The 27,266-nt window shown below is 46.1% G+C and overlaps 12 non-coding genes across 12 annotated transcripts; all 12 read left to right on the top strand.

Moving 5' to 3' along the window:
- Positions 1 to 2,021: 2,021 nt before the first annotated feature.
- LOC130344363 (U2 spliceosomal RNA) lies at positions 2,022 to 2,213 on the top strand. The gene has a single exon (XR_008883311.1). It is a non-coding gene; the product is annotated as a U2 spliceosomal RNA (small nuclear RNA).
- A 2,080-nt stretch (positions 2,214 to 4,293) lies between these two features.
- On the top strand, positions 4,294 to 4,484 carry LOC130344417 (U2 spliceosomal RNA). The gene has a single exon (XR_008883357.1). It is a non-coding gene; the product is annotated as a U2 spliceosomal RNA (small nuclear RNA).
- Positions 4,485 to 6,574: 2,090 nt separating this feature from the next.
- On the top strand, positions 6,575 to 6,765 carry LOC130344416 (U2 spliceosomal RNA). The gene has a single exon (XR_008883356.1). It is a non-coding gene; the product is annotated as a U2 spliceosomal RNA (small nuclear RNA).
- A 2,084-nt stretch (positions 6,766 to 8,849) lies between these two features.
- Positions 8,850 to 9,040, top strand: LOC130344415 (U2 spliceosomal RNA). Its single transcript, XR_008883355.1, has one exon. It is a non-coding gene; the product is annotated as a U2 spliceosomal RNA (small nuclear RNA).
- Positions 9,041 to 11,124: 2,084 nt separating this feature from the next.
- Positions 11,125 to 11,315, top strand: LOC130344414 (U2 spliceosomal RNA). Its single transcript, XR_008883354.1, has one exon. It is a non-coding gene; the product is annotated as a U2 spliceosomal RNA (small nuclear RNA).
- A 2,093-nt stretch (positions 11,316 to 13,408) lies between these two features.
- LOC130344412 (U2 spliceosomal RNA) lies at positions 13,409 to 13,599 on the top strand. Its single transcript, XR_008883353.1, has one exon. It is a non-coding gene; the product is annotated as a U2 spliceosomal RNA (small nuclear RNA).
- Positions 13,600 to 15,688: 2,089 nt separating this feature from the next.
- Positions 15,689 to 15,879, top strand: LOC130344411 (U2 spliceosomal RNA). Its single transcript, XR_008883352.1, has one exon. It is a non-coding gene; the product is annotated as a U2 spliceosomal RNA (small nuclear RNA).
- A 2,080-nt stretch (positions 15,880 to 17,959) lies between these two features.
- LOC130344410 (U2 spliceosomal RNA) lies at positions 17,960 to 18,150 on the top strand. Its single transcript, XR_008883351.1, has one exon. It is a non-coding gene; the product is annotated as a U2 spliceosomal RNA (small nuclear RNA).
- Positions 18,151 to 20,234: 2,084 nt separating this feature from the next.
- LOC130344409 (U2 spliceosomal RNA) lies at positions 20,235 to 20,425 on the top strand. Its single transcript, XR_008883350.1, has one exon. It is a non-coding gene; the product is annotated as a U2 spliceosomal RNA (small nuclear RNA).
- A 2,073-nt stretch (positions 20,426 to 22,498) lies between these two features.
- Positions 22,499 to 22,689, top strand: LOC130344407 (U2 spliceosomal RNA). Its single transcript, XR_008883347.1, has one exon. It is a non-coding gene; the product is annotated as a U2 spliceosomal RNA (small nuclear RNA).
- Positions 22,690 to 24,780: 2,091 nt separating this feature from the next.
- LOC130344406 (U2 spliceosomal RNA) lies at positions 24,781 to 24,971 on the top strand. The gene has a single exon (XR_008883346.1). It is a non-coding gene; the product is annotated as a U2 spliceosomal RNA (small nuclear RNA).
- A 2,086-nt stretch (positions 24,972 to 27,057) lies between these two features.
- Positions 27,058 to 27,248, top strand: LOC130344384 (U2 spliceosomal RNA). The gene has a single exon (XR_008883326.1). It is a non-coding gene; the product is annotated as a U2 spliceosomal RNA (small nuclear RNA).
- Positions 27,249 to 27,266: the final 18 nt, after the last annotated feature.

Genomic DNA, 27,266 nt, shown 5'->3' with positions numbered 1-27,266 from the left:
CCTGTGGGCCTTGCTGCTGCTGCAGCCAAAAAACAAAAGGTGGTGCTGCTGCTGCTTCTGCTTCTGCTTGTGTCTGGCCGCTGTTGGAGCGTCCAGGCACAGGACTTCTGCTGCTGCTGACTAAATGGCCTCCTTAATTGGATCATTTGAGTAGCCAGCACACCTGTGCAGGTAGGGCATGACATGATAGGCAGCTGCCTTGATAGCGGGTGGGGTGCTGAATGTTCCTAATTGACAAAATAAGATTAATGCTTATGAAGAAATATAAAATCTCATCCCTTCCCCAATATCGCGCCACACCCCTACCCCTTAATTCCCTGGTTGAACTTGATGGACCATATGTCTTTTTTCGACCGTACTAACTATGTAACTATGTAACATAACATGGGGGGGGGGGGGTCTCCTGGCTGTTCACACAGGGTGTGTCATTGCTGTACATTGACCATGCATTGCTTCTGTGGTATTGCAAAGGCAAAGACAAATGCTTCCAGCCATCCATTGCACTAATGGATTGGTCATCAGCTGGCTGTCTATGTCCCGCATCAATATAGACCAAAGTACAGAGGGTTAGGCTATGCTATTGTGCACCTACCTGATGCATCAGAAGGTGCGAGGCCCTTGCTAAATTCTGTGCACAGACTTTGAGATCTATGCTTTAGACTGTATCTAAACCTGCTCCAACATGGACTGACATTCTGGCCTACTTTCAGCCGATGCGACTTGTCTGTCGCTGAACAGTCGCTTTTTATGTATTCAGCACCTATGTATAATGTTGTAAAAATGCTCTAGAAGCTAAAGTCGCAGAAATGTCACACATATTTGGCCTGCAACTTTCTGTGCGACAAATTCAGACAGGAAAAAATCAGTATAAATCCTTAGAAAATTATCCCCCAGTGTCTCCATCTGCTGGCGGTATTGAATAAGCATTGCTGCACTGATGGGGTATGCATTAGACGAAAAAAAAAGAAGAAAAAGAAGAATAATACGCCCAGAAAAGAGGCGAAAAGGAGAAAAACGTAAAAAAACGTGAAAAAAAAGTAAGAGGAAGAGAAGGGAAAAAAAGGTGGAAATGGGTTTAAAAGTGATTTCGGCGGAGAAATATATATATATATATATATATATATATATATATATATATATACGCGCACACACACACATATATATATAAACGTATTCTCCGTTGAGATATTGCAGCCGCTGCTGTGTCCAGGCCCAGGAGCCTTAGCACTGTGCTGTGATGTCACTCAATACCACTGACATCACTAGGTGTAAACAACATCTCTCCTTTGCTGTGTATGTGACTATGGAGCTGTTTGGTGATGTCGTCTATTATGGCCTTCATAGAAGCAACAGGAGATTGTTGCATCCATCTAGAACCCTCAGAACTACAGTGCTATGATGTCACTCACTTCCACAGGCCTTGCAGAGTGTAAACAACAACAACCCAGCTTTGTTGTGTATGTAACCATAGGGATTTGTGATGTCACCTAGAACCTTCACAGCAGCGACAGCTTTATGAGGAGCATCAGCACTGCTCTGCCTGAGCAGAACCATCACCGCCATAGGTTGTCAAATAACCCGGGGTTTAACCCACACAGGTAAGTCCAATGGGGTGCAGGCATGTCCTCTATGCTTACAGCTTCCCGTGGGTGTTGGTTTGATACCGTTTGGGGACAGCCAAGGAGGCATCTGCAGGCAACAAAGGTAGGTGTGTGCTTGTGTGTGTGTTTCCTATGCAGATCCTAAGCCCAGTGTCACATGCAAGTAGGAGGAGTAAGAAGGGTTCCTGGCAAATCCGGGTTATGGATTGCATTTAAAAAGGCCCCGTGGGAGTGCAATGGGCCCCTGTCTTGCTGCTTAGCAATAATGGTATGGGTTTAGGTTCTGCTGTGTGTACTGGTGGTTGGACTGCCCCCCAGCCCAGAGTGTGCATGGGAAAATTGTCTGGCAGCCTCCCTGACAGCAAGCAGTGATAGTGCCCATTGAAGGGGACCTTGTTGGGCCCGCCCCCTTTCACGGTTATCGCTTCTCGGCCTTTTGGCTAAGATCAAGTGTAGTATCTGTTCTTATCAGTTTAATATCTGATACGTCCCCTATCTGGGGGACCATATATTAAATGGATTTTTGAGAACGGGGGCCGATTTCGAAGCTTGCTTCCGTCGCCCTATGCATTGACCCGATATGGCAGTATCTTCGGGTACAGTGCACCACCCCCTTACAGGGTTAAAAAGAAAGATTCCTACTTTCATTGCTACCTGCTTGCTGGCTAGCCAGCTAGCCAGCCCTGTGGGGCCTTGCTGCTGCTGCTGCTGCAGCCAAAAAACAAAAGGTGGTGCTGCTGCTGCTTCTGCTTCTGCTTGTGTCTGGCCGCTGTTGGAGCGTCCAGGCACAGGACTTCTGCTGCTGCTGACTAAATGGCCTCCTTAATTGGATCATTTGAGTAGCCAGCACACCTGTGCAGGTAGGGCATGACATGATAGGCAGCTGCCTTGATAGCGGGTGGGTGCTGAATGTTCCTAATTGACAAAATAAGATTAATGCTTATGAAGAAATATAAAATCTCATCCCTTCCCCAATATCGCGCCACACCCCTACCCCTTAATTCCCCCCTGGTTGAACTTGATGGACATATGTCTTTTTTCGACCGTACTAACTATGTAACTATGTAACATAACATGGGGGGGGGGGGTCTCCTGGCTGTTCACACAGGTGTGTCATTGCTGTACATTGACCATGCATTGCTTCTGTGGTATTGCAAAGGCAAAGACAAATGCTTCCAGCCATCCATTGCACTAATGGATTGGTCATCAGCTGGCTGTCTATGTCCCGCATCAATATAGACCAAAGTACAGAGGGTTAGGCTATGCTATTGTGCACCTACCTGATGCATCAGAAGGTGCGAGGCCCTTGCTAAATTCTGTGCACAGACTTTGAGATCTATGCTTTAGACTGTATCTAAACCTGCTCCAACATGGACTGACATTCTGGCCTACTTTCAGCCGATGCGACTTGTCTGTCGCTGAACAGTCGCTTTTTATGTATTCAGCACCTATGTATAATGTTGTAAAAATGCTCTAGAAGCTAAAGTCGCAGAAATGTCACACATATTTGGCCTGCAACTTTCTGTGCGACAAATTCAGACAGGAAAAATCAGTATAAATCCTTAGAAAATTATCCCCCAGTGTCTCCATCTGCTGGCGGTATTGAATAAGCATTGCTGCACTGATGGGGTATGCATTAGACGAAAAAAAGAAGAAAAAGAAGAATAATACGCCCAGAAAAGAGGCGAAAAGGAGAAAAACGTAAAAAAACGTGAAAAAAAAGTAAGAGGAAGAGAAGGGAAAAAGAGGTGGAAATGGGTTTAAAAGTGATTTCGGCGGAGAAATATATATATATATATATATATATATATATATATACGCGCACACACACACATATATATAAACGTATTCTCCGTTGAGATATTGCAGCCGCTGCTGTGTCCAGGCCCAGGAGCCTTAGCACTGTGCTGTGATGTCACTCAATACCACTGACATCACTAGGTGTAAACAACATCTCTCCTTTGCTGTGTATGTGACTATGGAGCTGTTTGGTGATGTCGTCTATTATGGCCTTCATAGAAGCAACAGGAGATTGTTGCATCCATCTAGAACCCTCAGAAATACAGTGCTATGATGTCACTCACTTCCACAGGCCTTGCAGAGTGTAAACAACAACAACCCAGCTTTGTTGTGTATGTAACCATAGGGATTTGTGATGTCACCTAGAACCTTCACAGCAGCGACAGCTTTATGAGGAGCATCAGCACTGCTCTGCCTGAGCAGAACCATCACCGCCATAGGTTGTCAAATAACCCGGGTTTAACCCACACAGGTAAGTCCAATGGGGTGCAGGCATGTCCTCTATGCTTACAGCTTCCCGTGGGTGTTGGTTTGATACCGTTTGGGGACAGCCAAGGAGGCATCTGCAGGCAACAAAGGTAGGTGTGTGCTTGTGTGTGTGTTTCCTATGCAGATCCTAAGCCCAGTGTCACATGCAAGTAGGAGGGAGTAAGAAGGGTTCCTGGCAAATCCGGGTTATGGATTGCATTTAAAAAGGCCCCGTGGGAGTGCAATGGGCCCCTGTCTTGCTGCTTAGCAATAATGGTATGGGTTTAGGTTCTGCTGTGTGTACTGGTGGTTGACTGCCCCCCAGCCCAGAGTGTGCATGGAAAATTGTCTGGCAGCCTCCCTGACAGCAAGCAGTGATAGTGCCCATGAAGGGGACCTTGTTGGGCCCGCCCCTTTCACGGTTATCGCTTCTCGGCCTTTTGGCTAAGATCAAGTGTAGTATCTGTTCTTATCAGTTTAATATCTGATACGTCCCCTATCTGGGGACCATATATTAAATGGATTTTTGAGAACGGGGGCCGATTTCGAAGCTTGCTTCCGTCGCCCTATGCATTGACCCGATATGGCAGTATCTTCGGGTACAGTGCACCACCCCCTTACAGGGTTAAAAAGAAAGATTCCTACTTTCATTGCTACCTGCTTGCTGGCTAGCCAGCTAGCCAGCCCTGTGGGCCTTGCTGCTGCTGCTGCTGCAGCCAAAAAACAAAAGGTGGTGCTGCTGCTGCTTCTGCTTCTGCTTGTGTCTGGCCGCTGTTGGAGCGTCCAGGCACAGGACTTCTGCTGCTGCTGACTAAATGGCCTCCTTAATTGGATCATTTGAGTAGCCAGCACACCTGTGCAGGTAGGGCATGACATGATAGGCAGCTGCCTTGATAGCGGGTGGGTGCTGAATGTTCCTAATTGACAAAATAAGATTAATGCTTATGAAGAAATATAAAATCTCATCCCTTCCCCAATATCGCGCCACACCCCTACCCCTTAATTCCCTGGTTGAACTTGATGGACATATGTCTTTTTTCGACCGTACTAACTATGTAACTATGTAACATAACATGGGGGGGGGGGTCTCCTGGCTGTTCACACAGGTGTGTCATTGCTGTACATTGACCATGCATTGCTTCTGTGGTATTGCAAAGGCAAAGACAAATGCTTCCAGCCATCCATTGCACTAATGGATTGGTCATCAGCTGGCTGTCTATGTCCCGCATCAATATAGACCAAAGTACAGAGGGTTAGGCTATGCTATTGTGCACCTACCTGATGCATCAGAAGGTGCGAGGCCCTTGCTAAATTCTGTGCACAGACTTTGAGATCTATGCTTTAGACTGTATCTAAACCTGCTCCAACATGGACTGACATTCTGGCCTACTTTCAGCCGATGCGACTTGTCTGTCGCTGAACAGTCGCTTTTTATGTATTCAGCACCTATGTATAATGTTGTAAAAATGCTCTAGAAGCTAAAGTCGCAGAAATGTCACACATATTTGGCCTGCAACTTTCTGTGCGACAAATTCAGACAGGAAAAATCAGTATAAATCCTTAGAAAATTATCCCCCAGTGTCTCCATCTGCTGGCGGTATTGAATAAGCATTGCTGCACTGATGGGGTATGCATTAGACGAAAAAAAAGAAGAAAAAGAAGAATAATACGCCCAGAAAAGAGGCGAAAAGGAGAAAAACGTAAAAAAAACGTGAAAAAAAAGTAAGAGGAAGAGAAGGGAAAAAAAGGTGGAAATGGGTTTAAAAGTGATTTCGGCGGAGAAATATATATATATATATATATATATATATATATATATATATATATATACGCGCACACACACACATATATATATAAACGTATTCTCCGTTGAGATATTGCAGCCGCTGCTGTGTCCAGGCCCAGGAGCCTTAGCACTGTGCTGTGATGTCACTCAATACCACTGACATCACTAGGTGTAAACAACATCTCTCCTTTGCTGTGTATGTGACTATGGAGCTGTTTGGTGATGTCGTCTATTATGGCCTTCATAGAAGCAACAGGAGATTGTTGCATCCATCTAGAACCCTCAGAACTACAGTGCTATGATGTCACTCACTTCCACAGGCCTTGCAGAGTGTAAACAACAACAACCCAGCTTTGTTGTGTATGTAACCATAGGGATTTGTGATGTCACCTAGAACCTTCACAGCAGCGACAGCTTTATGAGGAGCATCAGCACTGCTCTGCCTGAGCAGAACCATCACCGCCATAGGTTGTCAAATAACCCGGGTTTAACCCACACAGGTAAGTCCAATGGGGTGCAGGCATGTCCTCTATGCTTACAGCTTCCCGTGGGTGTTGGTTTGATACCGTTTGGGGACAGCCAAGGAGGCATCTGCAGGCAACAAAGGTAGGTGTGTGCTTGTGTGTGTGTTTCCTATGCAGATCCTAAGCCCAGTGTCACATGCAAGTAGGAGGAGTAAGAAGGGTTCCTGGCAAATCCGGGTTATGGATTGCATTTAAAAAGGCCCCGTGGGAGTGCAATGGGCCCCTGTCTTGCTGCTTAGCAATAATGGTATGGGTTTAGGTTCTGCTGTGTGTACTGGTGGTTGACTGCCCCCCAGCCCAGAGTGTGCATGGAAAATTGTCTGGCAGCCTCCCTGACAGCAAGCAGTGATAGTGCCCATGAAGGGGACCTTGTTGGGCCCGCCCCTTTCACGGTTATCGCTTCTCGGCCTTTTGGCTAAGATCAAGTGTAGTATCTGTTCTTATCAGTTTAATATCTGATACGTCCCCTATCTGGGGACCATATATTAAATGGATTTTTGAGAACGGGGGCCGATTTCGAAGCTTGCTTCCGTCGCCCTATGCATTGACCCGATATGGCAGTATCTTCGGGTACAGTGCACCACCCCCTTACAGGGTTAAAAAGAAAGATTCCTACTTTCATTGCTACCTGCTTGCTGGCTAGCCAGCTAGCCAGCCCTGTGGGCCTTGCTGCTGCTGCTGCTGCAGCCAAAAAACAAAAGGTGGTGCTGCTGCTGCTTCTGCTTCTGCTTGTGTCTGGCCGCTGTTGGAGCGTCCAGGCACAGGACTTCTGCTGCTGCTGACTAAATGGCCTCCTTAATTAATTGGATCATTTGAGTAGCCAGCACACCTGTGCAGGTAGGGCATGACATGATAGGCAGCTGCCTTGATAGCGGGTGGGTGCTGAATGTTCCTAATTGACAAAATAAGATTAATGCTTATGAAGAAATATAAAATCTCATCCCTTCCCCAATATCGCGCCACACCCCTACCCCTTAATTCCCTGGTTGAACTTGATGGACATATGTCTTTTTTCGACCGTACTAACTATGTAACTATGTAACATAACATGGGGGGGGGGTCTCCTGGCTGTTCACACAGGTGTGTCATTGCTGTACATTGACCATGCATTGCTTCTGTGGTATTGCAAAGGCAAAGACAAATGCTTCCAGCCATCCATTGCACTAATGGATTGGTCATCAGCTGGCTGTCTATGTCCCGCATCAATATAGACCAAAGTACAGAGGGTTAGGCTATGCTATTGTGCACCTACCTGATGCATCAGAAGGTGCGAGGCCCTTGCTAAATTCTGTGCACAGACTTTGAGATCTATGCTTTAGACTGTATCTAAACCTGCTCCAACATGGACTGACATTCTGGCCTACTTTCAGCCGATGCGACTTGTCTGTCGCTGAACAGTCGCTTTTTATGTATTCAGCACCTATGTATAATGTTGTAAAAATGCTCTAGAAGCTAAAGTCGCAGAAATGTCACACATATTTGGCCTGCAACTTTCTGTGCGACAAATTCAGACAGGAAAAATCAGTATAAATCCTTAGAAAATTATCCCCCAGTGTCTCCATCTGCTGGCGGTATTGAATAAGCATTGCTGCACTGATGGGGTATGCATTAGACGAAAAAAAAGAAGAAAAAGAAGAATAATACGCCCAGAAAAGAGGCGAAAAGGAGAAAAACGTAAAAAAACGTGAAAAAAAAGTAAGAGGAAGAGAAGGGAAAAAAAGGTGGAAATGGGTTTAAAAGTGATTTCGGCGGAGATATATATATATATATATATATATATATATATATATATATATACGCGCACACACACACATATATATAAACGTATTCTCCGTTGAGATATTGCAGCCGCTGCTGTGTCCAGGCCCAGGAGCCTTAGCACTGTGCTGTGATGTCACTCAATACCACTGACATCACTAGGTGTAAACAACATCTCTCCTTTGCTGTGTATGTGACTATGGAGCTGTTTGGTGATGTCGTCTATTATGGCCTTCATAGAAGCAACAGGAGATTGTTGCATCCATCTAGAACCCTCAGAACTACAGTGCTATGATGTCACTCACTTCCACAGGCCTTGCAGAGTGTAAACAACAACAACCCAGCTTTGTTGTGTATGTAACCATAGGGATTTGTGATGTCACCTAGAACCTTCACAGCAGCGACAGCTTTATGAGGAGCATCAGCACTGCTCTGCCTGAGCAGAACCATCACCGCCATAGGTTGTCAAATAACCCGGGTTTAACCCACACAGGTAAGTCCAATGGGGTGCAGGCATGTCCTCTATGCTTACAGCTTCCCGTGGGTGTTGGTTTGATACCGTTTGGGGACAGCCAAGGAGGCATCTGCAGGCAACAAAGGTAGGTGTGTGCTTGTGTGTGTGTTTCCTATGCAGATCCTAAGCCCAGTGTCACATGCAAGTAGGAGGAGTAAGAAGGGTTCCTGGCAAATCCGGGTTATGGATTGCATTTAAAAAGGCCCCGTGGGAGTGCAATGGGCCCCTGTCTTGCTGCTTAGCAATAATGGTATGGGTTTAGGTTCTGCTGTGTGTACTGGTGGTTGACTGCCCCCCAGCCCAGAGTGTGCATGGAAAATTGTCTGGCAGCCTCCCTGACAGCAAGCAGTGATAGTGCCCATGAAGGGGACCTTGTTGGGCCCGCCCCTTTCACGGTTATCGCTTCTCGGCCTTTTGGCTAAGATCAAGTGTAGTATCTGTTCTTATCAGTTTAATATCTGATACGTCCCCTATCTGGGGACCATATATTAAATGGATTTTTGAGAACGGGGGCCGATTTCGAAGCTTGCTTCCGTCGCCCTATGCATTGACCCGATATGGCAGTATCTTCGGGTACAGTGCACCACCCCCTTACAGGGTTAAAAAGAAAGATTCCTACTTTCATTGCTACCTGCTTGCTGGCTAGCCAGCTAGCCAGCCCTGTGGGCCTTGCTGCTGCTGCTGCTGCAGCCAAAAAACAAAAGGTGGTGCTGCTGCTGCTTCTGCTTCTGCTTGTGTCTGGCCGCTGTTGGAGCGTCCAGGCACAGGACTTCTGCTGCTGCTGACTAAATGGCGTCCTTAATTGGATCATTTGAGTAGCCAGCACACCTGTGCAGGTAGGGCATGACATGATAGGCAGCTGCCTTGATAGCGGGTGGGTGCTGAATGTTCCTAATTGACAAAATAAGATTAATGCTTATGAAGAAATATAAAATCTCATCCCTTCCCCAATATCGCGCCACACCCCTACCCCTTAATTCCCTGGTTGAACTTGATGGACATATGTCTTTTTTCGACCGTACTAACTATGTAACTATGTAACATAACATGGGGGGGGGGGTCTCCTGGCTGTTCACACAGGTGTGTCATTGCTGTACATTGACCATGCATTGCTTCTGTGGTATTGCAAAGGCAAAGACAAATGCTTCCAGCCATCCATTGCACTAATGGATTGGTCATCAGCTGGCTGTCTATGTCCCGCATCAATATAGACCAAAGTACAGAGGGTTAGGCTATGCTATTGTGCACCTACCTGATGCATCAGAAGGTGCGAGGCCCTTGCTAAATTCTGTGCACAGACTTTGAGATCTATGCTTTAGACTGTATCTAAACCTGCTCCAACATGGACTGACATTCTGGCCTACTTTCAGCCGATGCGACTTGTCTGTCGCTGAACAGTCGCTTTTTATGTATTCAGCACCTATGTATAATGTTGTAAAAATGCTCTAGAAGCTAAAGTCGCAGAAATGTCACACATATTTGGCCTGCAACTTTCTGTGCGACAAATTCAGACAGGAAAAATCAGTATAAATCCTTAGAAAATTATCCCCCAGTGTCTCCATCTGCTGGCGGTATTGAATAAGCATTGCTGCACTGATGGGGTATGCATTAGACGAAAAAAAAAGAAGAAAAAGAAGAATAATACGCCCAGAAAAGAGGCGAAAAGGAGAAAAACGTAAAAAAACGTGAAAAAAAAGTAAGAGGAAGAGAAGGGAAAAAAAGGTGGAAATGGGTTTAAAAGTGATTTCGGCGGAGAAATATATATATATATATATATATATATATATATATATATATATACGCGCACACACACACATATATATAAACGTATTCTCCGTTGAGATATTGCAGCCGCTGCTGTGTCCAGGCCCAGGAGCCTTAGCACTGTGCTGTGATGTCACTCAATACCACTGACATCACTAGGTGTAAACAACATCTCTCCTTTGCTGTGTATGTGACTATGGAGCTGTTTGGTGATGTCGTCTATTATGGCCTTCATAGAAGCAACAGGAGATTGTTGCATCCATCTAGAACCCTCAGAACTACAGTGCTATGATGTCACTCACTTCCACAGGCCTTGCAGAGTGTAAACAACAACAACCCAGCTTTGTTGTGTATGTAACCATAGGGATTTGTGATGTCACCTAGAACCTTCACAGCAGCGACAGCTTTATGAGGAGCATCAGCACTGCTCTGCCTGAGCAGAACCATCACCGCCATAGGTTGTCAAATAACCCGGGTTTAACCCACACAGGTAAGTCCAATGGGGTGCAGGCATGTCCTCTATGCTTACAGCTTCCCGTGGGTGTTGGTTTGATACCGTTTGGGGACAGCCAAGGAGGCATCTGCAGGCAACAAAGGTAGGTGTGTGCTTGTGTGTGTGTTTCCTATGCAGATCCTAAGCCCAGTGTCACATGCAAGTAGGAGGAGTAAGAAGGGTTCCTGGCAAATCCGGGTTATGGATTGCATTTAAAAAGGCCCCGTGGGAGTGCAATGGGCCCCTGTCTTGCTGCTTAGCAATAATGGTATGGGTTTAGGTTCTGCTGTGTGTACTGGTGGTTGACTGCCCCCCAGCCCAGAGTGTGCATGGAAAATTGTCTGGCAGCCTCCCTGACAGCAAGCAGTGATAGTGCCCATGAAGGGGACCTTGTTGGGCCCGCCCCTTTCACGGTTATCGCTTCTCGGCCTTTTGGCTAAGATCAAGTGTAGTATCTGTTCTTATCAGTTTAATATCTGATACGTCCCCTATCTGGGGACCATATATTAAATGGATTTTTGAGAACGGGGGCCGATTTCGAAGCTTGCTTCCGTCGCCCTATGCATTGACCCGATATGGCAGTATCTTCGGGTACAGTGCACCACCCCCTTACAGGGTTAAAAAGAAAGATTCCTACTTTCATTGCTACCTGCTTGCTGGCTAGCCAGCTAGCCAGCCCTGTGGGCCTTGCTGCTGCTGCTGCTGCAGCCAAAAAACAAAAGGTGGTGCTGCTGCTGCTTCTGCTTCTGCTTGTGTCTGGCCGCTGTTGGAGCGTCCAGGCACAGGACTTCTGCTGCTGCTGACTAAATGGCCTCCTTAATTGGATCATTTGAGTAGCCAGCACACCTGTGCAGGTAGGGCATGACATGATAGGCAGCTGCCTTGATAGCGGGTGGGTGCTGAATGTTCCTAATTGACAAAATAAGATTAATGCTTATGAAGAAATATAAAATCTCATCCCTTCCCCAATATCGCGCCACACCCCTACCCCTTAATTCCCTGGTTGAACTTGATGGACATATGTCTTTTTTCGACCGTACTAACTATGTAACTATGTAACATAACATGGGGGGGGGGGGTCTCCTGGCTGTTCACACAGGTGTGTCATTGCTGTACATTGACCATGCATTGCTTCTGTGGTATTGCAAAGGCAAAGACAAATGCTTCCAGCCATCCATTGCACTAATGGATTGGTCATCAGCTGGCTGTCTATGTCCCGCATCAATATAGACCAAAGTACAGAGGGTTAGGCTATGCTATTGTGCACCTACCTGATGCATCAGAAGGTGCGAGGCCCTTGCTAAATTCTGTGCACAGACTTTGAGATCTATGCTTTAGACTGTATCTAAACCTGCTCCAACATGGACTGACATTCTGGCCTACTTTCAGCCGATGCGACTTGTCTGTCGCTGAACAGTCGCTTTTTATGTATTCAGCACCTATGTATAATGTTGTAAAAATGCTCTAGAAGCTAAAGTCGCAGAAATGTCACACATATTTGGCCTGCAACTTTCTGTGCGACAAATTCAGACAGGAAAAATCAGTATAAATCCTTAGAAAATTATCCCCCAGTGTCTCCATCTGCTGGCGGTATTGAATAAGCATTGCTATTGCTGCACTGATGGGGTATGCATTAGACGAAAAAAAAAGAAGAAAAAGAAGAATAATACGCCCAGAAAAGAGGCGAAAAGGAGAAAAACGTAAAAAAACGTGAAAAAAAAGTAAGAGGAAGAGAAGGGAAAAAAAGGTGGAAATGGGTTTAAAAGTGATTTCGGCGGAGAAATATATATATATATATATATATATATATATATATATATATATATACGCGCACACACACACATATATATAAACGTATTCTCCGTTGAGATATTGCAGCCGCTGCTGTGTCCAGGCCCAGGAGCCTTAGCACTGTGCTGTGATGTCACTCAATACCACTGACATCACTAGGTGTAAACAACATCTCTCCTTTGCTGTGTATGTGACTATGGAGCTGTTTGGTGATGTCGTCTATTATGGCCTTCATAGAAGCAACAGGAGATTGTTGCATCCATCTAGAACCCTCAGAACTACAGTGCTATGATGTCACTCACTTCCACAGGCCTTGCAGAGTGTAAACAACAACAACCCAGCTTTGTTGTGTATGTAACCATAGGGATTTGTGATGTCACCTAGAACCTTCACAGCAGCGACAGCTTTATGAGGAGCATCAGCACTGCTCTGCCTGAGCAGAACCATCACCGCCATAGGTTGTCAAATAACCCGGGTTTAACCCACACAGGTAAGTCCAATGGGGTGCAGGCATGTCCTCTATGCTTACAGCTTCCCGTGGGTGTTGGTTTGATACCGTTTGGGGACAGCCAAGGAGGCATCTGCAGGCAACAAAGGTAGGTGTGTGCTTGTGTGTGTGTTTCCTATGCAGATCCTAAGCCCAGTGTCACATGCAAGTAGGAGGAGTAAGAAGGGTTCCTGGCAAATCCGGGTTATGGATTGCATTTAAAAAGGCCCCGTGGGAGTGCAATGGGCCCCTGTCTTGCTGCTTAGCAATAATGGTATGGGTTTAGGTTCTGCTGTGTGTACTGGTGGTTGACTGCCCCCCAGCCCAGAGTGTGCATGGAAAATTGTCTGGCAGCCTCCCTGACAGCAAGCAGTGATAGTGCCCATGAAGGGGACCTTGTTGGGCCCGCCCCTTTCACGGTTATCGCTTCTCGGCCTTTTGGCTAAGATCAAGTGTAGTATCTGTTCTTATCAGTTTAATATCTGATACGTCCCCTATCTGGGGACCATATATTAAATGGATTTTTGAGAACGGGGGCCGATTTCGAAGCTTGCTTCCGTCGCCCTATGCATTGACCCGATATGGCAGTATCTTCGGGTACAGTGCACCACCCCCTTACAGGGTTAAAAAGAAAGATTCCTACTTTCATTGCTACCTGCTTGCTGGCTAGCCAGCTAGCCAGCCCTGTGGGCCTTGCTGCTGCTGCTGCTGCAGCCAAAAAACAAAAGGTGGTGCTGCTGCTGCTTCTGCTTCTGCTTGTGTCTGGCCGCTGTTGGAGCGTCCAGGCACAGGACTTCTGCTGCTGCTGACTAAATGGCCTCCTTAATTGGATCATTTGAGTAGCCAGCACACCTGTGCAGGTAGGGCATGACATGATAGGCAGCTGCCTTGATAGCGGGTGGGTGCTGAATGTTCCTAATTGACAAAATAAGATTAATGCTTATGAAGAAATATAAAATCTCATCCCTTCCCCAATATCGCGCCACACCCCTACCCCTTAATTCCCTGGTTGAACTTGATGGACATATGTCTTTTTTCGACCGTACTAACTATGTAACTATGTAACATAACATGGGGGGGGGGGGGTCTCCTGGCTGTTCACACAGGTGTGTCATTGCTGTACATTGACCATGCATTGCTTCTGTGGTATTGCAAAGGCAAAGACAAATGCTTCCAGCCATCCATTGCACTAATGGATTGGTCATCAGCTGGCTGTCTATGTCCCGCATCAATATAGACCAAAGTACAGAGGGTTAGGCTATGCTATTGTGCACCTACCTGATGCATCAGAAGGTGCGAGGCCCTTGCTAAATTCTGTGCACAGACTTTGAGATCTATGCTTTAGACTGTATCTAAACCTGCTCCAACATGGACTGACATTCTGGCCTACTTTCAGCCGATGCGACTTGTCTGTCGCTGAACAGTCGCTTTTTATGTATTCAGCACCTATGTATAATGTTGTAAAAATGCTCTAGAAGCTAAAGTCGCAGAAATGTCACACATATTTGGCCTGCAACTTTCTGTGCGACAAATTCAGACAGGAAAAATCAGTATAAATCCTTAGAAAATTATCCCCCAGTGTCTCCATCTGCTGGCGGTATTGAATAAGCATTGCTGCACTGATGGGGTATGCATTAGACGAAAAAAAAGAAGAAAAAGAAGAATAATACGCCCAGAAAAGAGGCGAAAAGGAGAAAAACGTAAAAAAACGTGAAAAAAAAGTAAGAGGAAGAGAAGGGAAAAAAAGGTGGAAATGGGTTTAAAAGTGATTTCGGCGGAGATATATATATATATATATATATATATATATATATATATATATATATATACGCGCACACACACACATATATATAAACGTATTCTCCGTTGAGATATTGCAGCCGCTGCTGTGTCCAGGCCCAGGAGCCTTAGCACTGTGCTGTGATGTCACTCAATACCACTGACATCACTAGGTGTAAACAACATCTCTCCTTTGCTGTGTATGTGACTATGGAGCTGTTTGGTGATGTCGTCTATTATGGCCTTCATAGAAGCAACAGGAGATTGTTGCATCCATCTAGAACCCTCAGAACTACAGTGCTATGATGTCACTCACTTCCACAGGCCTTGCAGAGTGTAAACAACAACAACCCAGCTTTGTTGTGTATGTAACCATAGGGATTTGTGATGTCACCTAGAACCTTCACAGCAGCGACAGCTTTATGAGGAGCATCAGCACTGCTCTGCCTGAGCAGAACCATCACCGCCATAGGTTGTCAAATAACCCGGGTTTAACCCACACAGGTAAGTCCAATGGGGTGCAGGCATGTCCTCTATGCTTACAGCTTCCCGTGGGTGTTGGTTTGATACCGTTTGGGGACAGCCAAGGAGGCATCTGCAGGCAACAAAGGTAGGTGTGTGCTTGTGTGTGTGTTTCCTATGCAGATCCTAAGCCCAGTGTCACATGCAAGTAGGAGGAGTAAGAAGGGTTCCTGGCAAATCCGGGTTATGGATTGCATTTAAAAAGGCCCCGTGGGAGTGCAATGGGCCCCTGTCTTGCTGCTTAGCAATAATGGTATGGGTTTAGGTTCTGCTGTGTGTACTGGTGGTTGACTGCCCCCCAGCCCAGAGTGTGCATGGAAAATTGTCTGGCAGCCTCCCTGACAGCAAGCAGTGATAGTGCCCATGAAGGGGACCTTGTTGGGCCCGCCCCTTTCACGGTTATCGCTTCTCGGCCTTTTGGCTAAGATCAAGTGTAGTATCTGTTCTTATCAGTTTAATATCTGATACGTCCCCTATCTGGGGACCATATATTAAATGGATTTTTGAGAACGGGGGCCGATTTCGAAGCTTGCTTCCGTCGCCCTATGCATTGACCCGATATGGCAGTATCTTCGGGTACAGTGCACCACCCCCTTACAGGGTTAAAAAGAAAGATTCCTACTTTCATTGCTACCTGCTTGCTGGCTAGCCAGCTAGCCAGCCCTGTGGGCCTTGCTGCTGCTGCTGCTGCAGCCAAAAAACAAAAGGTGGTGCTGCTGCTGCTTCTGCTTCTGCTTGTGTCTGGCCGCTGTTGGAGCGTCCAGGCACAGGACTTCTGCTGCTGCTGACTAAATGGCCTCCTTAATTGGATCATTTGAGTAGCCAGCACACCTGTGCAGGTAGGGCATGACATGATAGGCAGCTGCCTTGATAGCGGGTGGGTGCTGAATGTTCCTAATTGACAAAATAAGATTAATGCTTATGAAGAAATATAAAATCTCATCCCTTCCCCAATATCGCGCCACACCCCTACCCCTTAATTCCCTGGTTGAACTTGATGGACATATGTCTTTTTTCGACCGTACTAACTATGTAACTATGTAACATAACATGGGGGGGGGGGGTCTCCTGGCTGTTCACACAGGTGTGTCATTGCTGTACATTGACCATGCATTGCTTCTGTGGTATTGCAAAGGCAAAGACAAATGCTTCCAGCCATCCATTGCACTAATGGATTGGTCATCAGCTGGCTGTCTATGTCCCGCATCAATATAGACCAAAGTACAGAGGGTTAGGCTATGCTATTGTGCACCTACCTGATGCATCAGAAGGTGCGAGGCCCTTGCTAAATTCTGTGCACAGACTTTGAGATCTATGCTTTAGACTGTATCTAAACCTGCTCCAACATGGACTGACATTCTGGCCTACTTTCAGCCGATGCGACTTGTCTGTCGCTGAACAGTCGCTTTTTATGTATTCAGCACCTATGTATAATGTTGTAAAAATGCTCTAGAAGCTAAAGTCGCAGAAATGTCACACATATTTGGCCTGCAACTTTCTGTGCGACAAATTCAGACAGGAAAAATCAGTATAAATCCTTAGAAAATTATCCCCCAGTGTCTCCATCTGCTGGCGGTATTGAATAAGCATTGCTGCACTGATGGGGTATGCATTAGACGAAAAAAAAGAAGAAAAAGAAGAATAATACGCCCAGAAAAGAGGCGAAAAGGAGAAAAACGTAAAAAAACGTGAAAAAAAAGTAAGAGGAAGAGAAGGGAAAAAAAGGTGGAAATGGGTTTAAAAGTGATTTCGGCGGAGAAATATATATATATATATATATATATATATATATATATATACGCGCACACACACACATATATATAAACGTATTCTCCGTTGAGATATTGCAGCCGCTGCTGTGTCCAGGCCCAGGAGCCTTAGCACTGTGCTGTGATGTCACTCAATACCACTGACATCACTAGGTGTAAACAACATCTCTCCTTTGCTGTGTATGTGACTATGGAGCTGTTTGGTGATGTCGTCTATTATGGCCTTCATAGAAGCAACAGGAGATTGTTGCATCCATCTAGAACCCTCAGAACTACAGTGCTATGATGTCACTCACTTCCACAGGCCTTGCAGAGTGTAAACAACAACAACCCAGCTTTGTTGTGTATGTAACCATAGGGATTTGTGATGTCACCTAGAACCTTCACAGCAGCGACAGCTTTATGAGGAGCATCAGCACTGCTCTGCCTGAGCAGAACCATCACCGCCATAGGTTGTCAAATAACCCGGGTTTAACCCACACAGGTAAGTCCAATGGGGTGCAGGCATGTCCTCTATGCTTACAGCTTCCCGTGGGTGTTGGTTTGATACCGTTTGGGGACAGCCAAGGAGGCATCTGCAGGCAACAAAGGTAGGTGTGTGCTTGTGTGTGTGTTTCCTATGCAGATCCTAAGCCCAGTGTCACATGCAAGTAGGAGGAGTAAGAAGGGTTCCTGGCAAATCCGGGTTATGGATTGCATTTAAAAAGGCCCCGTGGGAGTGCAATGGGCCCCTGTCTTGCTGCTTAGCAATAATGGTATGGGTTTAGGTTCTGCTGTGTGTACTGGTGGTTGACTGCCCCCCAGCCCAGAGTGTGCATGGAAAATTGTCTGGCAGCCTCCCTGACAGCAAGCAGTGATAGTGCCCATGAAGGGGACCTTGTTGGGCCCGCCCCTTTCACGGTTATCGCTTCTCGGCCTTTTGGCTAAGATCAAGTGTAGTATCTGTTCTTATCAGTTTAATATCTGATACGTCCCCTATCTGGGGACCATATATTAAATGGATTTTTGAGAACGGGGGCCGATTTCGAAGCTTGCTTCCGTCGCCCTATGCATTGACCCGATATGGCAGTATCTTCGGGTACAGTGCACCACCCCCTTACAGGGTTAAAAAGAAAGATTCCTACTTTCATTGCTACCTGCTTGCTGGCTAGCCAGCTAGCCAGCCCTGTGGGCCTTGCTGCTGCTGCTGCTGCAGCCAAAAAACAAAAGGTGGTGCTGCTGCTGCTTCTGCTTCTGCTTGTGTCTGGCCGCTGTTGGAGCGTCCAGGCACAGGACTTCTGCTGCTGCTGACTAAATGGCCTCCTTAATTGGATCATTTGAGTAGCCAGCACACCTGTGCAGGTAGGGCATGACATGATAGGCAGCTGCCTTGATAGCGGGTGGGTGCTGAATGTTCCTAATTGACAAAATAAGATTAATGCTTATGAAGAAATATAAAATCTCATCCCTTCCCCAATATCGCGCCACACCCCTACCCCTTAATTCCCTGGTTGAACTTGATGGACATATGTCTTTTTTCGACCGTACTAACTATGTAACTATGTAACATAACATGGGGGGGGGGGGTCTCCTGGCTGTTCACACAGGTGTGTCATTGCTGTACATTGACCATGCATTGCTTCTGTGGTATTGCAAAGGCAAAGACAAATGCTTCCAGCCATCCATTGCACTAATGGATTGGTCATCAGCTGGCTGTCTATGTCCCGCATCAATATAGACCAAAGTACAGAGGGTTAGGCTATGCTATTGTGCACCTACCTGATGCATCAGAAGGTGCGAGGCCCTTGCTAAATTCTGTGCACAGACTTTGAGATCTATGCTTTAGACTGTATCTAAACCTGCTCCAACATGGACTGACATTCTGGCCTACTTTCAGCCGATGCGACTTGTCTGTCGCTGAACAGTCGCTTTTTATGTATTCAGCACCTATGTATAATGTTGTAAAAATGCTCTAGAAGCTAAAGTCGCAGAAATGTCACACATATTTGGCCTGCAACTTTCTGTGCGACAAATTCAGACAGGAAAAATCAGTATAAATCCTTAGAAAATTATCCCCCAGTGTCTCCATCTGCTGGCGGTATTGAATAAGCATTGCTGCACTGATGGGGTATGCATTAGACGAAAAAAAAGAAGAAAAAGAAGAATAATACGCCCAGAAAAGAGGCGAAAAGGAGAAAAACGTAAAAAAACGTGAAAAAAAAGTAAGAGGAAGAGAAGGGAAAAAAAGGTGGAAATGGGTTTAAAAGTGATTTCGGCGGAGAAATATATATATATATATATATATATATATATATATATATATATACGCGCACACACACACATATATATAAACGTATTCTCCGTTGAGATATTGCAGCCGCTGCTGTGTCCAGGCCCAGGAGCCTTAGCACTGTGCTGTGATGTCACTCAATACCACTGACATCACTAGGTGTAAACAACATCTCTCCTTTGCTGTGTATGTGACTATGGAGCTGTTTGGTGATGTCGTCTATTATGGCCTTCATAGAAGCAACAGGAGATTGTTGCATCCATCTAGAACCCTCAGAACTACAGTGCTATGATGTCACTCACTTCCACAGGCCTTGCAGAGTGTAAACAACAACAACCCAGCTTTGTTGTGTATGTAACCATAGGGATTTGTGATGTCACCTAGAACCTTCACAGCAGCGACAGCTTTATGAGGAGCATCAGCACTGCTCTGCCTGAGCAGAACCATCACCGCCATAGGTTGTCAAATAACCCGGGTTTAACCCACACAGGTAAGTCCAATGGGGTGCAGGCATGTCCTCTATGCTTACAGCTTCCCGTGGGTGTTGGTTTGATACCGTTTGGGGACAGCCAAGGAGGCATCTGCAGGCAACAAAGGTAGGTGTGTGCTTGTGTGTGTGTTTCCTATGCAGATCCTAAGCCCAGTGTCACATGCAAGTAGGAGGAGTAAGAAGGGTTCCTGGCAAATCCGGGTTATGGATTGCATTTAAAAAGGCCCCGTGGGAGTGCAATGGGCCCCTGTCTTGCTGCTTAGCAATAATGGTATGGGTTTAGGTTCTGCTGTGTGTACTGGTGGTTGACTGCCCCCCAGCCCAGAGTGTGCATGGAAAATTGTCTGGCAGCCTCCCTGACAGCAAGCAGTGATAGTGCCCATGAAGGGGACCTTGTTGGGCCCGCCCCTTTCACGGTTATCGCTTCTCGGCCTTTTGGCTAAGATCAAGTGTAGTATCTGTTCTTATCAGTTTAATATCTGATACGTCCCCTATCTGGGGACCATATATTAAATGGATTTTTGAGAACGGGGGCCGATTTCGAAGCTTGCTTCCGTCGCCCTATGCATTGACCCGATATGGCAGTATCTTCGGGTACAGTGCACCACCCCCTTACAGGGTTAAAAAGAAAGATTCCTACTTTCATTGCTACCTGCTTGCTGGCTAGCCAGCTAGCCAGCCCTGTGGGCCTTGCTGCTGCTGCTGCTGCAGCCAAAAAACAAAAGGTGGTGCTGCTGCTGCTTCTGCTTGTGTCTGGCCGCTGTTGGAGCGTCCAGGCACAGGACTTCTGCTGCTGCTGACTAAATGGCCTCCTTAATTGGATCATTTGAGTAGCCAGCACACCTGTGCAGGTAGGGCATGACATGATAGGCAGCTGCCTTGATAGCGGGTGGGTGCTGAATGTTCCTAATTGACAAAATAAGATTAATGCTTATGAAGAAATATAAAATCTCATCCCTTCCCCAATATCGCGCCACACCCCTACCCCTTAATTCCCTGGTTGAACTTGATGGACATATGTCTTTTTTCGACCGTACTAACTATGTAACTATGTAACATAACATGGGGGGGGGGGTCTCCTGGCTGTTCACACAGGTGTGTCATTGCTGTACATTGACCATGCATTGCTTCTGTGGTATTGCAAAGGCAAAGACAAATGCTTCCAGCCATCCATTGCACTAATGGATTGGTCATCAGCTGGCTGTCTATGTCCCGCATCAATATAGACCAAAGTACAGAGGGTTAGGCTATGCTATTGTGCACCTACCTGATGCATCAGAAGGTGCGAGGCCCTTGCTAAATTCTGTGCACAGACTTTGAGATCTATGCTTTAGACTGTATCTAAACCTGCTCCAACATGGACTGACATTCTGGCCTACTTTCAGCCGATGCGACTTGTCTGTCGCTGAACAGTCGCTTTTTATGTATTCAGCACCTATGTATAATGTTGTAAAAATGCTCTAGAAGCTAAAGTCGCAGAAATGTCACACATATTTGGCCTGCAACTTTCTGTGCGACAAATTCAGACAGGAAAAATCAGTATAAATCCTTAGAAAATTATCCCCCAGTGTCTCCATCTGCTGGCGGTATTGAATAAGCATTGCTGCACTGATGGGGTATGCATTAGACGAAAAAAAAGAAGAAAAAGAAGAATAATACGCCCAGAAAAGAGGCGAAAAGGAGAAAAACGTAAAAAAACGTGAAAAAAAAGTAAGAGGAAGAGAAGGGAAAAAAAGGTGGAAATGGGTTTAGAAGTGATTTCGGCGGAGAAATATATATATATATATATATATATATATATATATATATACGCGCACACACACACATATATATAAACGTATTCTCCGTTGAGATATTGCAGCCGCTGCTGTGTCCAGGCCCAGGAGCCTTAGCACTGTGCTGTGATGTCACTCAATACCACTGACATCACTAGGTGTAAACAACATCTCTCCTTTGCTGTGTATGTGACTATGGAGCTGTTTGGTGATGTCGTCTATTATGGCCTTCATAGAAGCAACAGGAGATTGTTGCATCCATCTAGAACCCTCAGAACTACAGTGCTATGATGTCACTCACTTCCACAGGCCTTGCAGAGTGTAAACAACAACAACCCAGCTTTGTTGTGTATGTAACCATAGGGATTTGTGATGTCACCTAGAACCTTCACAGCAGCGACAGCTTTATGAGGAGCATCAGCACTGCTCTGCCTGAGCAGAACCATCACCGCCATAGGTTGTCAAATAACCCGGGTTTAACCCACACAGGTAAGTCCAATGGGGTGCAGGCATGTCCTCTATGCTTACAGCTTCCCGTGGGTGTTGGTTTGATACCGTTTGGGGACAGCCAAGGAGGCATCTGCAGGCAACAAAGGTAGGTGTGTGCTTGTGTGTGTGTTTCCTATGCAGATCCTAAGCCCAGTGTCACATGCAAGTAGGAGGAGTAAGAAGGGTTCCTGGCAAATCCGGGTTATGGATTGCATTTAAAAAGGCCCCGTGGGAGTGCAATGGGCCCCTGTCTTGCTGCTTAGCAATAATGGTATGGGTTTAGGTTCTGCTGTGTGTACTGGTGGTTGACTGCCCCCCAGCCCAGAGTGTGCATGGAAAATTGTCTGGCAGCCTCCCTGACAGCAAGCAGTGATAGTGCCCATGAAGGGGACCTTGTTGGGCCCGCCCCTTTCACGGTTATCGCTTCTCGGCCTTTTGGCTAAGATCAAGTGTAGTATCTGTTCTTATCAGTTTAATATCTGATACGTCCCCTATCTGGGGACCATATATTAAATGGATTTTTGAGAACGGGGGCCGATTTCGAAGCTTGCTTCCGTCGCCCTATGCATTGACCCGATATGGCAGTATCTTCGGGTACAGTGCACCACCCCCTTACAGGGTTAAAAAGAAAGATTCCTACTTTCATTGCTACCTGCTTGCTGGCTAGCCAGCTAGCCAGCCCTGTGGGCCTTGCTGCTGCTGCTGCTGCAGCCAAAAAACATAAGGTGGTGCTGCTGCTGCTTCTGCTTCTGCTTGTGTCTGGCCGCTGTTGGAGCGTCCAGGCACAGGACTTCTGCTGCTGCTGACTAAATGGCCTCCTTAATTGGATCATTTGAGTAGCCAGCACACCTGTGCAGGTAGGGCATGACATGATAGGCAGCTGCCTTGATAGCGGGTGGGTGCTGAATGTTCCTAATTGACAAAATAAGATTAATGCTTATGAAGAAATATAAAATCTCATCCCTTCCCCAATATCGCGCCACACCCCTACCCCTTAATTCCCTGGTTGAACTTGATGGACATATGTCTTTTTTCGACCGTACTAACTATGTAACTATGTAACATAACATGGGGGGGGGGGTCTCCTGGCTGTTCACACAGGTGTGTCATTGCTGTACATTGACCATGCATTGCTTCTGTGGTATTGCAAAGGCAAAGACAAATGCTTCCAGCCATCCATTGCACTAATGGATTGGTCATCAGCTGGCTGTCTATGTCCCGCATCAATATAGACCAAAGTACAGAGGGTTAGGCTATGCTATTGTGCACCTACCTGATGCATCAGAAGGTGCGAGGCCCTTGCTAAATTCTGTGCACAGACTTTGAGATCTATGCTTTAGACTGTATCTAAACCTGCTCCAACATGGACTGACATTCTGGCCTACTTTCAGCCGATGCGACTTGTCTGTCGCTGAACAGTCGCTTTTTATGTATTCAGCACCTATGTATAATGTTGTAAAAATGCTCTAGAAGCTAAAGTCGCAGAAATGTCACACATATTTGGCCTGCAACTTTCTGTGCGACAAATTCAGACAGGAAAAATCAGTATAAATCCTTAGAAAATTATCCCCCAGTGTCTCCATCTGCTGGCGGTATTGAATAAGCATTGCTGCACTGATGGGGTATGCATTAGACGAAAAAAAAGAAGAAAAAGAAGAATAATACGCCCAGAAAAGAGGCGAAAAGGAGAAAAACGTAAAAAAACGTGAAAAAAAAGTAAGAGGAAGAGAAGGGAAAAAAAGGTGGAAATGGGTTTAAAAGTGATTTCGGCGGAGAAATATATATATATATATATATATATATATATATATATATATATATATATATACGCGCACACACACACATATATATAAACGTATTCTCCGTTGAGATATTGCAGCCGCTGCTGTGTCCAGGCCCAGGAGCCTTAGCACTGTGCTGTGATGTCACTCAATACCACTGACATCACTAGGTGTAAACAACATCTCTCCTTTGCTGTGTATGTGACTATGGAGCTGTTTGGTGATGTCGTCTATTATGGCCTTCATAGAAGCAACAGGAGATTGTTGCATCCATCTAGAACCCTCAGAACTACAGTGCTATGATGTCACTCACTTCCACAGGCCTTGCAGAGTGTAAACAACAACAACCCAGCTTTGTTGTGTATGTAACCATAGGGATTTGTGATGTCACCTAGAACCTTCACAGCAGCGACAGCTTTATGAGGAGCATCAGCACTGCTCTGCCTGAGCAGAACCATCACCGCCATAGGTTGTCAAATAACCCGGGTTTAACCCACACAGGTAAGTCCAATGGGGTGCAGGCATGTCCTCTATGCTTACAGCTTCCCGTGGGTGTTGGTTTGATACCGTTTGGGGACAGCCAAGGAGGCATCTGCAGGCAACAAAGGTAGGTGTGTGCTTGTGTGTGTGTTTCCTATGCAGATCCTAAGCCCAGTGTCACATGCAAGTAGGAGGAGTAAGAAGGGTTCCTGGCAAATCCGGGTTATGGATTGCATTTAAAAAGGCCCCGTGGGAGTGCAATGGGCCCCTGTCTTGCTGCTTAGCAATAATGGTATGGGTTTAGGTTCTGCTGTGTGTACTGGTGGTTGACTGCCCCCCAGCCCAGAGTGTGCATGGAAAATTGTCTGGCAGCCTCCCTGACAGCAAGCAGTGATAGTGCCCATGAAGGGGACCTTGTTGGGCCCGCCCCTTTCACGGTTATCGCTTCTCGGCCTTTTGGCTAAGATCAAGTGTAGTATCTGTTCTTATCAGTTTAATATCTGATACGTCCCCTATCTGGGGACCATATATTAAATGGATTTTTGAGAACGGGGGCCGATTTCGAAGCTTGCTTCCGTCGCCCTATGCATTGACCCGATATGGCAGTATCTTCGGGTACAGTGCACCACCCCCTTACAGGGTTAAAAAGAAAGATTCCTACTTTCATTGCTACCTGCTTGCTGGCTAGCCAGCTAGCCAGCCCTGTGGGCCTTGCTGCTGCTGCTGCTGCAGCCAAAAAACAAAAGGTGGTGCTGCTGCTGCTTCTGCTTCTGCTTGTGTCTGGCCGCTGTTGGAGCGTCCAGGCACAGGACTTCTGCTGCTGCTGACTAAATGGCCTCCTTAATTGGATCATTTGAGTAGCCAGCACACCTGTGCAGGTAGGGCATGACATGATAGGCAGCTGCCTTGATAGCGGGTGGGTGCTGAATGTTCCTAATTGACAAAATAAGATTAATGCTTATGAAGAAATATAAAATCTCATCCCTTCCCCAATATCGCGCCACACCCCTACCCCTTAATTCCCTGGTTGAACTTGATGGACATATGTCTTTTTTCGACCGTACTAACTATGTAACTATGTAACATAACATGGGGGGGGGGTCTCCTGGCTGTTCACACAGGTGTGTCATTGCTGTACATTGACCATGCATTGCTTCTGTGGTATTGCAAAGGCAAAGACAAATGCTTCCAGCCATCCATTGCACTAATGGATTGGTCATCAGCTGGCTGTCTATGTCCCGCATCAATATAGACCAAAGTACAGAGGGTTAGGCTATGCTATTGTGCACCTACCTGATGCATCAGAAGGTGCGAGGCCCTTGCTAAATTCTGTGCACAGACTTTGAGATCTATGCTTTAGACTGTATCTAAACCTGCTCCAACATGGACTGACATTCTGGCCTACTTTCAGCCGATGCGACTTGTCTGTCGCTGAACAGTCGCTTTTTATGTATTCAGCACCTATGTATAATGTTGTAAAAATGCTCTAGAAGCTAAAGTCGCAGAAATGTCACACATATTTGGCCTGCAACTTTCTGTGCGACAAATTCAGACAGGAAAAATCAGTATAAATCCATAGAAAATTATCCCCCAGTGTCTCCATCTGCTGGCGGTATTGAATAAGCATTGCTGCACTGATGGGGTATGCATTAGACGAAAAAAAAGAAGAAAAAGAAGAATAATACGCCCAGAAAAGAGGCGAAAAGGAGAAAAACGTAAAAAAACGTGAAAAAAAAGTAAGAGGAAGAGAAGGGAAAAAAAGGTGGAAATGGGTTTAAAAGTGATTTCGGCGGAGAAATATATATATATATATATATATATATATATATATATATATATATATACGCGCACACACACACATATATATAAACGTATTCTCCGTTGAGATATTGCAGCCGCTGCTGTGTCCAGGCCCAGGAGCCTTAGCACTGTGCTGTGATGTCACTCAATACCACTGACATCACTAGGTGTAAACAACATCTCTCCTTTGCTGTGTATGTGACTATGGAGCTGTTTGGTGATGTCGTCTATTATGGCCTTCATAGAAGCAACAGGAGATTGTTGCATCCATCTAGAACCCTCAGAACTACAGTGCTATGATGTCACTCACTTCCACAGGCCTTGCAGAGTGTAAACAACAACAACCCAGCTTTGTTGTGTATGTAACCATAGGGATTTGTGATGTCACCTAGAACCTTCACAGCAGCGACAGCTTTATGAGGAGCATCAGCACTGCTCTGCCTGAGCAGAACCATCACCGCCATAGGTTGTCAAATAACCCGGGTTTAACCCACACAGGTAAGTCCAATGGGGTGCAGGCATGTCCTCTATGCTTACAGCTTCCCGTGGGTGTTGGTTTGATACCGTTTGGGGACAGCCAAGGAGGCATCTGCAGGCAACAAAGGTAGGTGTGTGCTTGTGTGTGTGTTTCCTATGCAGATCCTAAGCCCAGTGTCACATGCAAGTAGGAGGAGTAAGAAGGGTTCCTGGCAAATCCGGGTTATGGATTGCATTTAAAAAGGCCCCGTGGGAGTGCAATGGGCCCCTGTCTTGCTGCTTAGCAATAATGGTATGGGTTTAGGTTCTGCTGTGTGTACTGGTGGTTGACTGCCCCCCAGCCCAGAGTGTGCATGGAAAATTGTCTGGCAGCCTCCCTGACAGCAAGCAGTGATAGTGCCCATGAAGGGGACCTTGTTGGGCCCGCCCCTTTCACGGTTATCGCTTCTCGGCCTTTTGGCTAAGATCAAGTGTAGTATCTGTTCTTATCAGTTTAATATCTGATACGTCCCCTATCTGGGGACCATATATTAAATGGATTTTTGAGAACGGGGGCTGATTTCGAAGCTTGCTTCCGTCGCCCTATGCATTGACCCGATATGGCAGTATCTTCGGGTACAGTGCACCACCCCCTTACAGGGTTAAAAAG

This window comes from Hyla sarda, unplaced genomic scaffold (assembly GCF_029499605.1).
Source record: "Hyla sarda isolate aHylSar1 unplaced genomic scaffold, aHylSar1.hap1 scaffold_718, whole genome shotgun sequence".
NCBI classification, from domain to species: domain Eukaryota; kingdom Metazoa; phylum Chordata; class Amphibia; order Anura; family Hylidae; genus Hyla; species Hyla sarda.
The sequence above is the reverse complement of the archived record's forward strand: the minus strand, read 5'-3'. Positions and strand labels throughout refer to the sequence as shown.